Source organism: Nilaparvata lugens, chromosome 2 (genome assembly GCF_014356525.2).
Source record: "Nilaparvata lugens isolate BPH chromosome 2, ASM1435652v1, whole genome shotgun sequence".
Taxonomy (NCBI): domain Eukaryota; kingdom Metazoa; phylum Arthropoda; class Insecta; order Hemiptera; family Delphacidae; genus Nilaparvata; species Nilaparvata lugens.
Window position 1 is genome coordinate 74,490,006 of NC_052505.1, and position 11,476 is coordinate 74,501,481.

An 11,476-nucleotide genomic window follows, 5' to 3' on the forward strand; every position below is an offset into this window, starting at 1 on the left:
AAGTACGGGTACAGTACTTATATTGTAGCTCATCGAGAATAGGCCTAATAATAACGTTATAATAATTTCATTATTGTGAACAGAATATTGCACTCAATGTCAGACAACTGACAGGAGTAAGTTATGCAATATGCAAAGCTTTCACTCGTCCACATTTCGCAATCAAGCTTGTATATATTTGGATTCAGTAATCCTATGACTATTGACAATACCATATTATGATAAATAATAATTCTCGTTTTCTCTGACAATACTGAGGAAAAACTGAGGGAGGTTAGGTGGGGGTGAACTACTCAATCTCTTGAATTTATTGAAATTGTTTCCTCAAGATATCCAGCCAGTTAATTACCAACATGTTGAAAACTTAGTTCGAAACTTGTCTTTCACATATTATTATTAGTCTATCCGTTTCTAATTTGCAAGTCAGCAGCGATAAGAACGTCCACTTATTTTCCAAGAAGCAGCCTTGAATCAAGATGAAATCAAAAAATTAATTTGAATAAGTTATTTCTATTGAGTGGAAACCGTAGCAGGCTGGCATAATGGTGTAATATATCAAGCTGATTGCTCTCTACGCAGATAATGAAGAAAGCATTTTCCTATTCCGGATGAGTTCCTTACAATACGATTCGCTTTTTTCCAAGAGCTATTCTTTTTTCAGCAAATACCGCTGCTTCCGAGTCGCCTATCCGATTACATGCATGCGTATCTTCATCGCGATAAGAAAAACAATTTCCTTTCGGAATAATAATTGCAGTCCAAGAGTTTCTAGTTTTTTGCTAAGCTCTGTATAAATGTAATAATTATACTCGCTCTGCATTTGCAAACATAATTCACTTTGAATTGGGGAGGGTTATCCATTCCAGCCACGGTTCGTCTGAGTCCTATCTTGACGTATGTTTCCCGTTAGTGTATAATGTCTGTTGACGTCGTTCATAGATTCAATTCCATCCCCCAACAATGCTTTCGACTAGATTCAATTATTCCAAGTTCAAAATGAGTTCTACGAGTGATTATTAAACTGTTGCAAAGTATACTACATTTGAGATTTGATAACTCGTTAATAAGCAAACTAGACGTTCTAATTTGACTCTCATTAATGTGCATAATAAATTATTATCATGATCATGCGGATGTTGAATGTATCCTAAGAAATTGCAGGCTATTTAAACACATTAATAAGCTCTTATTTTCCTCTCAATGATCACTTTAATCCACCACTCGTAATTTAACTTTCTATTCCATATTCGCAATCAGGGTTGCAGCTTGATAACAATGAGGAGCCCTCAATATGGCTATTGTGATTGATAACCACATTGTAAATGATTACATTCTGGTGTGGTGATTGCAAGGAACGACATATTTTGATTTCTATAACCTTATTAAGATTATTATCAATCCAAAATGGTTTGAATGGGTTGTATTCTCGATTTCTTTTACAAGTTCCTCCCAGTTTGGAAAATTTGTTATTTCGACTAGTAAATAGGTACCTGCGACAGAATTATGAATTATGTGTCTACTTGGGGTTAGAAGTCGCAGATTGGAAGGTTCTACTTGATCAGTTGGGATAATTATGAATATTATAGAGTCATCCAAAATTTTTATAATAAGAATAATTCCTCATAATCGTTCCAAGACTGACATTCTGTGGTTTTTTATAACGAGTCACCTACGAGCTGATACTATTCTACTCATCTCTCCCTAAAAGATGGATGGATAGATTTCAATAAATTTCATTGAAACTTCAAGACAAACGGAGCGTTAAAATGAGACAGTGGCGTTCACAGGGCGTATTTAAAATTCATAACATCTCTTGAAGTTATGAGTCGGTGGATTTGAAGCGACTGTCTCTATATTCAGAGACCGTTACGAAGGGATCGAACAAAACCTTGAATCGAGAGCGGAAGTACGCGTCCGCTCTATGAATTTGAATAAATTTCTGATACGTTATTCCCGATGACCGGCCGCAGATCGTGCACGGATCTTTGTGGTCGCTTCTGGGAAATCGACGATTCAAATCTCGATTATCTCCCCATCGTGTCCAGTCTGTCTCTCTCCTTTTTCCCCAGATTCACCATCCTTATAACTAAAGCCCTGCGCTACTGGACTTTATTCGTAACAGTAGAGGTCTAGTGTGTGGTCTTGGACTGAGAGAGGCTTGCAATCCGAAGCCTGGGACTCTAAATTGAAGGATAACAGTCAGACCACCGAAAATTATCACCAGCAAGGTCTGTAATGTCACTACCCGCTCCATTACAACAGAAAGTTTATTTCCAATGTCCCCAACTGAATTTCTATCGCCATGTCACAATGGTGCTGCTGTTAAATTGATGAGAATTCCTTTCAACAGTTAAGTCGCTATTTGAATATCGTTTTGTCCACACTGATAATCTACTATCTACATCCACGGCTAATTTGTTCTACCCACAAGAATCTCCACACTGTGTTTAGCATGTGAATTGGCAATCGACTCGAGTGACGGCAATCTCAGATAGCGTAATCAATTTCAACAGTTTACTGTTTTCTGTGGTTTGAAGAACCTTGAATAGAATAGATTTTTGGAGATCGTGACGCTCCCCTCGTTTCCTTCTCACTGAATCGATGGCTGATTTCCACTCCAAAAGAATGTAGAACATGAATTTCACATGTAAATGGTATACTAAAACGAACATGCCACTAAGAAAAGGTCTGTAGAATTGTCATCGACTTTCTATTTTCTACAAAAGTAATCCACCTCTTATGATTAATATAGACTAATTTTACCAAATGAATAACTAGTCATAATGACTGTAGAATTTAATTTGGTTTCAGATGAGGGAATTAAACATTTCAAATTATTCTCACTCCTCTTGCATCTTTCACTTTTATTAATTATTTTACAAAGGCTCATGAAATAAGATCATTTTCTTATCATTACGTAACATTTTATAATAGGATTGATTGATATAGGAGTTTGAATCTCAAATAGGATGATATATTCAATTGGAGTATCAAGTCGTGTATTGAGAAGACAATAATAATAAAAAATAAATTAGAATTTATTTCTGCGTTAAAAAAGGAGAATAGCCTACAAGTGAAAAATGAACAGCAATAATACTTGATTAGTATAATACAATACAGGCATGAATCCCCTGAAGAGCAAGAGGGCAACTGGTCTTGATGGGATCTCCACTGTTGTTATAAAAAGTTGTAAAAAGTATTTAATTGCTCCACTAACAGTATTGGTGAATAAGACCTTGGAGTGTGATGTATTTCCTCAGAAATTGAAAGAGTCGAAGATAGTGCCAATCCACAAGATTGGCGAAGAAAATCTGGCAAATAATTTTCGACCATTCACTATAAGGAATGCACTGGATAAAATCTATGAAAAAGCAATGTTAACTCGCTTCGTGGAGCATTTGTTTCGAAATGGAATTTTATCATCCGAGCTACATGGATTTTAGAAGGATAAATCAACCAGGTCAGCCATAGCGTCTCTTGTGGAGAATGTAATAGATGGAATGGATAATGATGAAAGGGCAGTGGGGGTTTTTCTTGATATGAGCAAAGCTTTCGATTGTGTGGACCACACTATCTTGTTGAAAAAGTTGGAATATGTGGGAGTTACTGATGTGGAGCTTGAGTGGTTCAAATCCTATCTTGTGGGTAGAAGTCAGTGTGTGGAGATGACTAGAAAGGAAAATGGGCAAAAAATAAAATACAGATAAAATAATCTTAGAATAAAAACAGGTGTACCACAGGGTTCGATCCTCGGACCATTATTATTCATTTTATATGCTAACGATTTACAACAAATAATAACAATTGGTAAGGTTTTGATGTATGCTGATGACACATCCTACATTTGTAGTGCAAAGGATGCAGAAAATTTAGAATTAGATACTTTTGTCAATGTACATCATGCCATAGCCCACTTCCTTAGTCAACATAACCTCAAAGTGAACGAAACTAAAACGCAGTTCTTGCAATTCAAACATAGAAATAATTATAGAGAACTTGAAGAAATAAACGTTCAAATAAAATGGAGTGAATGTTGAACAACCTCTGTCTATAAAATTTCTAGGTGTCTTGCTGGACCAGAACTTGTCTTGAGATAACTATATTGGTCATTTGTGCTGTAAAATATCATCTGGAGTGTTTGCACTCAGGTAGATTCCAAGATTATGTACTGGGAACACTATCTTAACATGTGCAATATATCATGCCCTCATAATGTTGCATATTATTCGGTATACAATACTGGTATGGGGAGGCTCCAGTCTCAAGAATTCAGATTGGATCTTTAGAATGCAAAAGAGAGCTTTGAGAGCAATAAAAGGTCTTAAGCCATTAGAGTCCTGCAGAGAGTATTTTAAAGATCTAGGACTACTAACTGTGCCAGCACTGTACATTTTCGAAGTGATTATAAGATATATTATATTAATAAGAGAATTATATATATATATATATATATATATATATATATATATATATATATATATATATATATATAAGAGATATAAAATTCATAAGAAACTGTGACATACATTATTATGACACAAGAAATAAGAGTAAATTTTCTGCACAATACCACAAGACAGCTCAGTATGAAAATAAGTCTTCTTATATGGGTATAAAATTTATGAGTAAACTGCCGTCAGCTTTGAGAGAAAATGAGAATAAGGATATTTTCAAAAAGCTATTGAGAAAATATTTAGCAAACGGGGTTTACTACAGTATTCAAGAATTTATGGATGGAGAATGAGGCTTTTGGGAGGGTTAAATTGTAATACTATTTCACATTCTTTTATTTTTTGACAAATAGTCCTTGGCGAATTCCTATTATACTCTTTGAAGAGTCTCTAGGAAGAAAATTTAATCAAAATGAAATCAAATATATGACAGAGAATACATTCCTTACTAAAAATCCTATTCTTCTAAAATACAATTCAATGGTAATGTAAGTATTTCATTAAAACTATATTCCAAGCTGATTTTTCAAAATAATTATTTTTTTTACAAATCAATATTGATGAACAGATGAAGGATTTCGGTTGACTCATAGTTGATTAGTACTATTGAGTATTTATCCTCTTGAAGCCGCAAAAATATCAATAGAATGATGGAGGAAGGATTATCATACCAATAAATCAGTCGCATGGTGAAGCTATCATGGAAGATTATTTGAATTACTGTCCACAACAAGATTGGGAGGTTAAGGGATTCTCTCATGAGGTCTTGCTGCTTGGTGTGAAATCATATTCATATTTGAAAACATTCGAGAACGCTCCTAGCCAAACCCAATCCCAAATAAAAAATATCTTACCAAACCCAATAATAACCAATCAGAACTGTTTTAGTAGCTCTGAGCGTCTCTGTGATATCTGATTGGTTCTTTTTATTGGTTGCTAGTGTGCGGTTATTTTTTATTGGTTGCTAGCGTGCTTGTTGTTGGTTGCATATTTCGCTGCCAAAGAAGCATTCAATATACTGGTTCTAGAGCTACAAAAATCGTTTTAATTGGTTGAGAAAGCATAGTTCAATAACTTCATCAAGAATTCCTTATGAATTCGATGTTAAGTGACCATGAAACCTTATAAATATTAATAATGAGTTTGTTCCCTTTAAGTTACTGATTTTTCAAATAGATCATTTTTAGAATGAAACAAATGTTAATGTTTTATACGTGAAGAATAAAATCATTTGTGAAGAATACAGTAGGCCCCATTCCATGAATAATAAATTACTTGAAGCTGAGTTGTATTTTTATAAATTTAAAATGTATTCAACGAGATATAAAGCTGATAAGATTGCATCATAGGGAATGGAGATCGAAGTAAATGACAGAGAAGTAGGTATTTACACACTTCACCACACACACTATTTATTGTTCATTTCCATAAAGTGTTTTCGAATAATGAGACCAGAATATATCCATAATATAATTTTGTGATTGTTTATGAGTGAGACCTTATCTGGGTATCATTTGGTCGAGTAATAGCAGGAGCCTACCATTGGTTCAATGTCTCAACACACATTGCAGCTTCAGAGAATACCACAAGTCAGTCTCTTTCATCCAGTAAAAAATGGAAGTAAGCTATTTACCATCATAAGTGTGCGATAAGATTGAACATTCTCTATACAGCCCAAGTTTCTTGTATATAGAGTTTCAAGATAACCCCTTATCCATCAATAAATTTCTAGAATAACCTTGCCTTTAAAAGTGAAGAGAAAAGTTTCCATATAACTTGGACGAAGGGCGAACGGGCGTTGGTGGAAGTCCTCTTACCGAAAGGTAATATAGCAGTAGTAAAAGTTTGAAGCATCGATGAAACTGTTCGAAAGAGTGAGTTCGTAAAATTGTTAATATCTAAATAAAGAATCAACGTACATAAAATAGTTCAACACACCTTCATATCGTCAGTATTTTACGACTTTTGATGCTTTTACGAGGCTCGTATGCTTCTGGTGCTGTAAAACCCAAAAGCGGTCGCATCATCGGCCGTGTTACGTAAAAAATGTAAGTCAGGCACATACGTTGTAGTCTACACAAAAATGTATTGAACGTTATCCGCTGTTGTTTCCGATATCGCTGAAAAACCTTCAAACTTTGAAGATACACTCAATGCTGATCCTAGTTTGTATGTTTCCATAATATTTCAGTAAGGATACATTTTATACACAAGATGGTTAGGATGCATGATAACTTATGTGTGAGATTAAGAAAAGTATATTATTATTTATTTCTTTAAAGTATTCCACTGCTATTCATCAATTTTCTTTGAGCGATATTCTCGGATATTTTCTTATCAATTCCGGTCTGATATTTTATTATAATTATTGCAATGGCAAAGACTGGAGTACCTATTGTACTTGAAAACTGGATTGTGTTTGAAACAAGACAAAAACCGCTGCAGTCCGGAGAGAAGTATGGGACTGTAAATAAGGTTTGCGATAGGATCAGCTGACTGCAGAGGAAGAACTCTAAGAAGAAGAGAACAGAGAGAGAGAGAGAGAGAGACTGAAAGAGTATGATTGAGAAAGTGGGGAAGGAATTGGTATAACAGCCATGGGACATGCACGCTTCTTGTTAATATATGGCTAATGTAAGCTCAGAGACCAGTGCCATGGTCACTCCTCAGTCCTCACACTCCTCCTCACCACTCCTCACCCTCCTCAGACCACACTCCTGATTTCAATACTAGAAAAGTCGCTACGCCCCGCAATACAACCAACTCCCACACGGGAAAAAAATGCTGAGCCTAAATCCGGAGGCCACTTAACAACTTTTATTCTAAGCTTGAAACTTATTTATTGGGCACTGTGTCCTCAGCTGATTGTTCATTCTGGGTGGGGCTAGGTTTGAATTGATAAGTCTTCTCTGGAGGAAAAAAGAGATTTAAACTTGCTCTCCAACTCTCAGAACAAACTATATTAAACTACGAAAGAATCTTCATAAAACAACACCTATGGTTTTGAAAACGAGGTTATAGTCAATCTTTCTGATAAGAGTGGGGTGGACCTAAAGCTCGAGGTGATCTCTGAATCAATGGGAAACAATTCACAAACTCATACAATTAAGTGAAGATACCGTTAAAATATCGTTGAAATTATTCTATTATTTGACTCTGATCATACGTAATTTTCACAGGAGACGACTTTCAAAGCGGCCACATTTACTTATCAATGGAGAATAATTATGTGAATATCATTCAAGTATTATGTATGAAAGGTGACTTGTAAGTTGAAGCGAATTTTCAAATGTTAAACTCATTTTTCAGAATAGCTTTAATATCAATTTTTCAATCCATCGTCTTACGTCAATTGATACTTTTCTCAACTGTCCTCACACGTTTATCATCCACTTTATCAACTCATATTTGGAGGAGAGGATGAGTTACTATTTTCTAATCGTTCCATAACTCTCCCAACTCACAGATGAAAACTGATCATTTATAAGCAGAGGTCGAACTTATCCAGAAGCGATTTCCAATGAGACTGGGTTACTTAAAAATTATCCAATGACTGGAGTTATTGAATTAATTTCTTAATCTTCAAAGAGTGTCAGTCATTTCATTGACTACTATGTATAAATTGGCAAATGTCCTGCTATGATAATAGGAGAGGGAGATTGCTGTACGGTACTCCTGAAGATATATTTTCATACCGTACTCTAAAGTTGATTGACACCCAAGTTGTAATGTAAGTAAATGACTATTCAACGAAAAAATGCATTCATTAATTTTGGTTGTGATCATGTACATACAAGTAAAATAAGCAGTCTATCTTACAAAATTATAGTCAATTGCATTTCACACTATTGCACTAAATCCATGATGATGATGATGATGAAGATGTAGATGATGCTTCGTTACTGGAATTGTTCCTCAATAATGATGATTGACGAATGATGTGCTAAAAGCTTTCAAAATTGCATGATGATTCGCAAGTTGTAAACTTCATAGTTAGTAGCTCGGGGTATAAGTTATTCTGCCTACAGTGTGTTGTGTGGTGTTAAACTGCTACTTTCGTGAGAGGTTGATACTGTAATGGGTACTTGAAGCTGACTATGATGGGACCATTTTTGAACGTTACATAGATTGCAACTATACGTCAACATTCTGCCCTAACTGCACATTCATCAATGTAATGCATCTGTGTGTTAAAAGCATGGAGTGGCATAACAGTGCTATTATGAGCTTGTAAAATTTCTTAAACGTGTCTTTGACGCTATAGAAATCGTACACTTTTCCTTCCACTCACATCGATTATTGTAAGTTCTACATTTCATTATTTTTGAAAGTGAGAAAATATACGAAGTTTTGAATTTAAGAAGGGGGAACTTTCAGAACTGAGTTTCAGGAGAGTAGATGCAATTTTAAAATTCCCTACTGAATTGAGAACGAGTATTAGAATGCTTTAGGTATGATGTAAGGATGATTTGAAATTCATCATATTTCACATCAGCTTCACTGAACCTTTTGAATGTGGATCAGTATTGCAAGGACATTCATCATTATGGAATTTTGATGGTCAATGTTCATGAAGGTTGCTGAATGAATGAGTTTTATAGAATGATCAAGAAATCCTCAGGCAGAAATATTTCTCCAAATAATTTTATGTTTAAAGCCATCGTTATTCCCCATCTAGTACATAATATACATTATGAAAACCGAGATAACGAGTCAATATTCCATAAACAAATAATATCAAGTAAACAAGCTACTGGAAGGTCAGATTGGATCCCAGATAAATCCCCTGCTTGACCAAATTACACTCATCAATCGCTACTCCAAGTGGCAGAATGTAAAAGAGTAGGAAACACATTTTTTCGAAAATCGATAAAACCACAATTAGGTGATCTGATCCCTTCGGCACGTGGCCTTATCATAGTAATCATACTAATCATGTAGCTCCAGATAAATTTATAGCTGACAAGCAATTAAGGGGTTCGATGATACCTCAAAAATAATATTAATCTTACGAGTTTTGATGGTAGGATCAGACTGTGTGGTGTTTTGTAACAGATCAGTTGTAATATTCAAACAGGAAATAGTCCAGTTGTGAATTTAAATTTGCTATTATAGATTAATATTATTCCAAGAGGCAATACACAAGCGGAAAGTGATCTAAATTATCAAATTCAAAACAATTAATAAATTTATGATTCTTTTCTAATAACATATTCTAAGAGCCGGGACTGAGAATAGGCATAATCACAGATTCAACATGTTATCGGAAGATCTGGGTATAGTCATTTGTAAGACAAATGATGACGTCGTATTCTAAATGGATTAGCAGTGATTATTATACCACATTATTCCATCAATACCTACTATTACTAAGGTCTTCGTACTAGATTTCTACAAGCTACATAGATTATTAGAATATAATATTATTTTCAAGCAAATGTTGAATCAACCTGATTGAACAGCTTGTTACCTTGGAAGTTGCATTCTTACACGAAAATAATAAGAGAGTGTTTTAATGGATGCTTGGCCTCATCTCTTATTAATTTCCTTAAAATTGATCCAGAATTCTCCAGGTAATTTGGTCAGGTTACCTTCGGGCAAACGGGCTACTTCAACATTGCATTTTGCATGAGGCTTGTGGGGAATGATGGGTACGAATTTTGAATTGCAGTGTGAAACCAATACGAGCAATCTTGATATCGATAGGTAGTTTATCTTCAATTTCGTCCCAGGTTTACAAAATCTCAAGAGCTTTATGATTGCAGCAATTTGCCTCAGTTTTTTCTGTTAGTCGTTTTGCCATAAGCTTCCAATACAAAAGTTGGAGAGAGGTTGAGAGTGGAATGCATCCTTGGAGCCAAATTGGTTACCGTTGTGTGGATTTGAGAGTAGCGGGGGTGTTTCCACTACCACGTACTGGTAATGGAAACTCAGAGTTGGTACTAGTCGTAGCCAGCATGCTGGTAATGGAGAGACATTGACCCCAAAGCGGAAACTATTGTACATTCTACCGACCTTGAGAAACTCGCGCTAATGACTCAACCAAATTGCATAGTACGTCAAATGTATTTCAACTCTCCAATGTAATTTATCTCTCCTTATCAACAGTCTATCTCATTTTTTCTCCCACAACAAATACAAAGTTTTAAATGAGTCACAATGAATATAGCGGTGTTCTATCAGGAAGTGTATCACTCTACAATGTTGGCCTCAATGTAAATCCATTGAATCAAGTAATTTGGAAGATGAATCAAATTTGATGAATTATTGTCAGTTCAAATCGAACTGCGGTTGCTGATTTTCCGTATGAAACCTGACCTCGTGACTCAGTGATTGGAATACTGTTCATTTTTGAAGATTGTCGAATCCCGTTAGAGGTATCCGATCACAATATTCTGATCGATTTTTTTCAAAATTCATTTATGGATCCCGTTTCTTACAGAATTTATGTAAGTCTATGAATGAATAACTGGACCAGAGAACGAATATAATGAGCAACGGACTGATTATATTATTATTGAGTCAATTGAAATTAATTTTATCAATCATATAGGTAAAAGGGTGAGTCTTGGAAGTAAAAAATATCCCCAAATATTAAACGTTTATAGTTTCAATTCCCAGAAATATGCTCCGAGGAAAATTTAAAAACAATTCATTTGTCGAGTGGTACAACATATTAATTCATCAATATATATGTAAAATGTGTAACATATTTTCATTTGAATATCTTTTTTCCATTTTTAGGTTGAACATTTCTTGCTCTCATAAAAAATGTGGTGTAGAGCGATCACACTTCTTTCCTTGTCATGATAATAAATTTCTCATACCATAATAATATCGATAGAATTTAATTGACAAATCCAATCCTAAAAACTTTCAACAAACTCATTCCCTCGTGAAGAAAATAAATCCGTTTGAATTCTGAATGAACAAGAATAATACGATTGAAGTACTGAATAAGTACTTAAGTACTTCAAAGTTCAAATTCAAAGTTCAAAATTTTGGTTCACGATTCTACGTTTTGA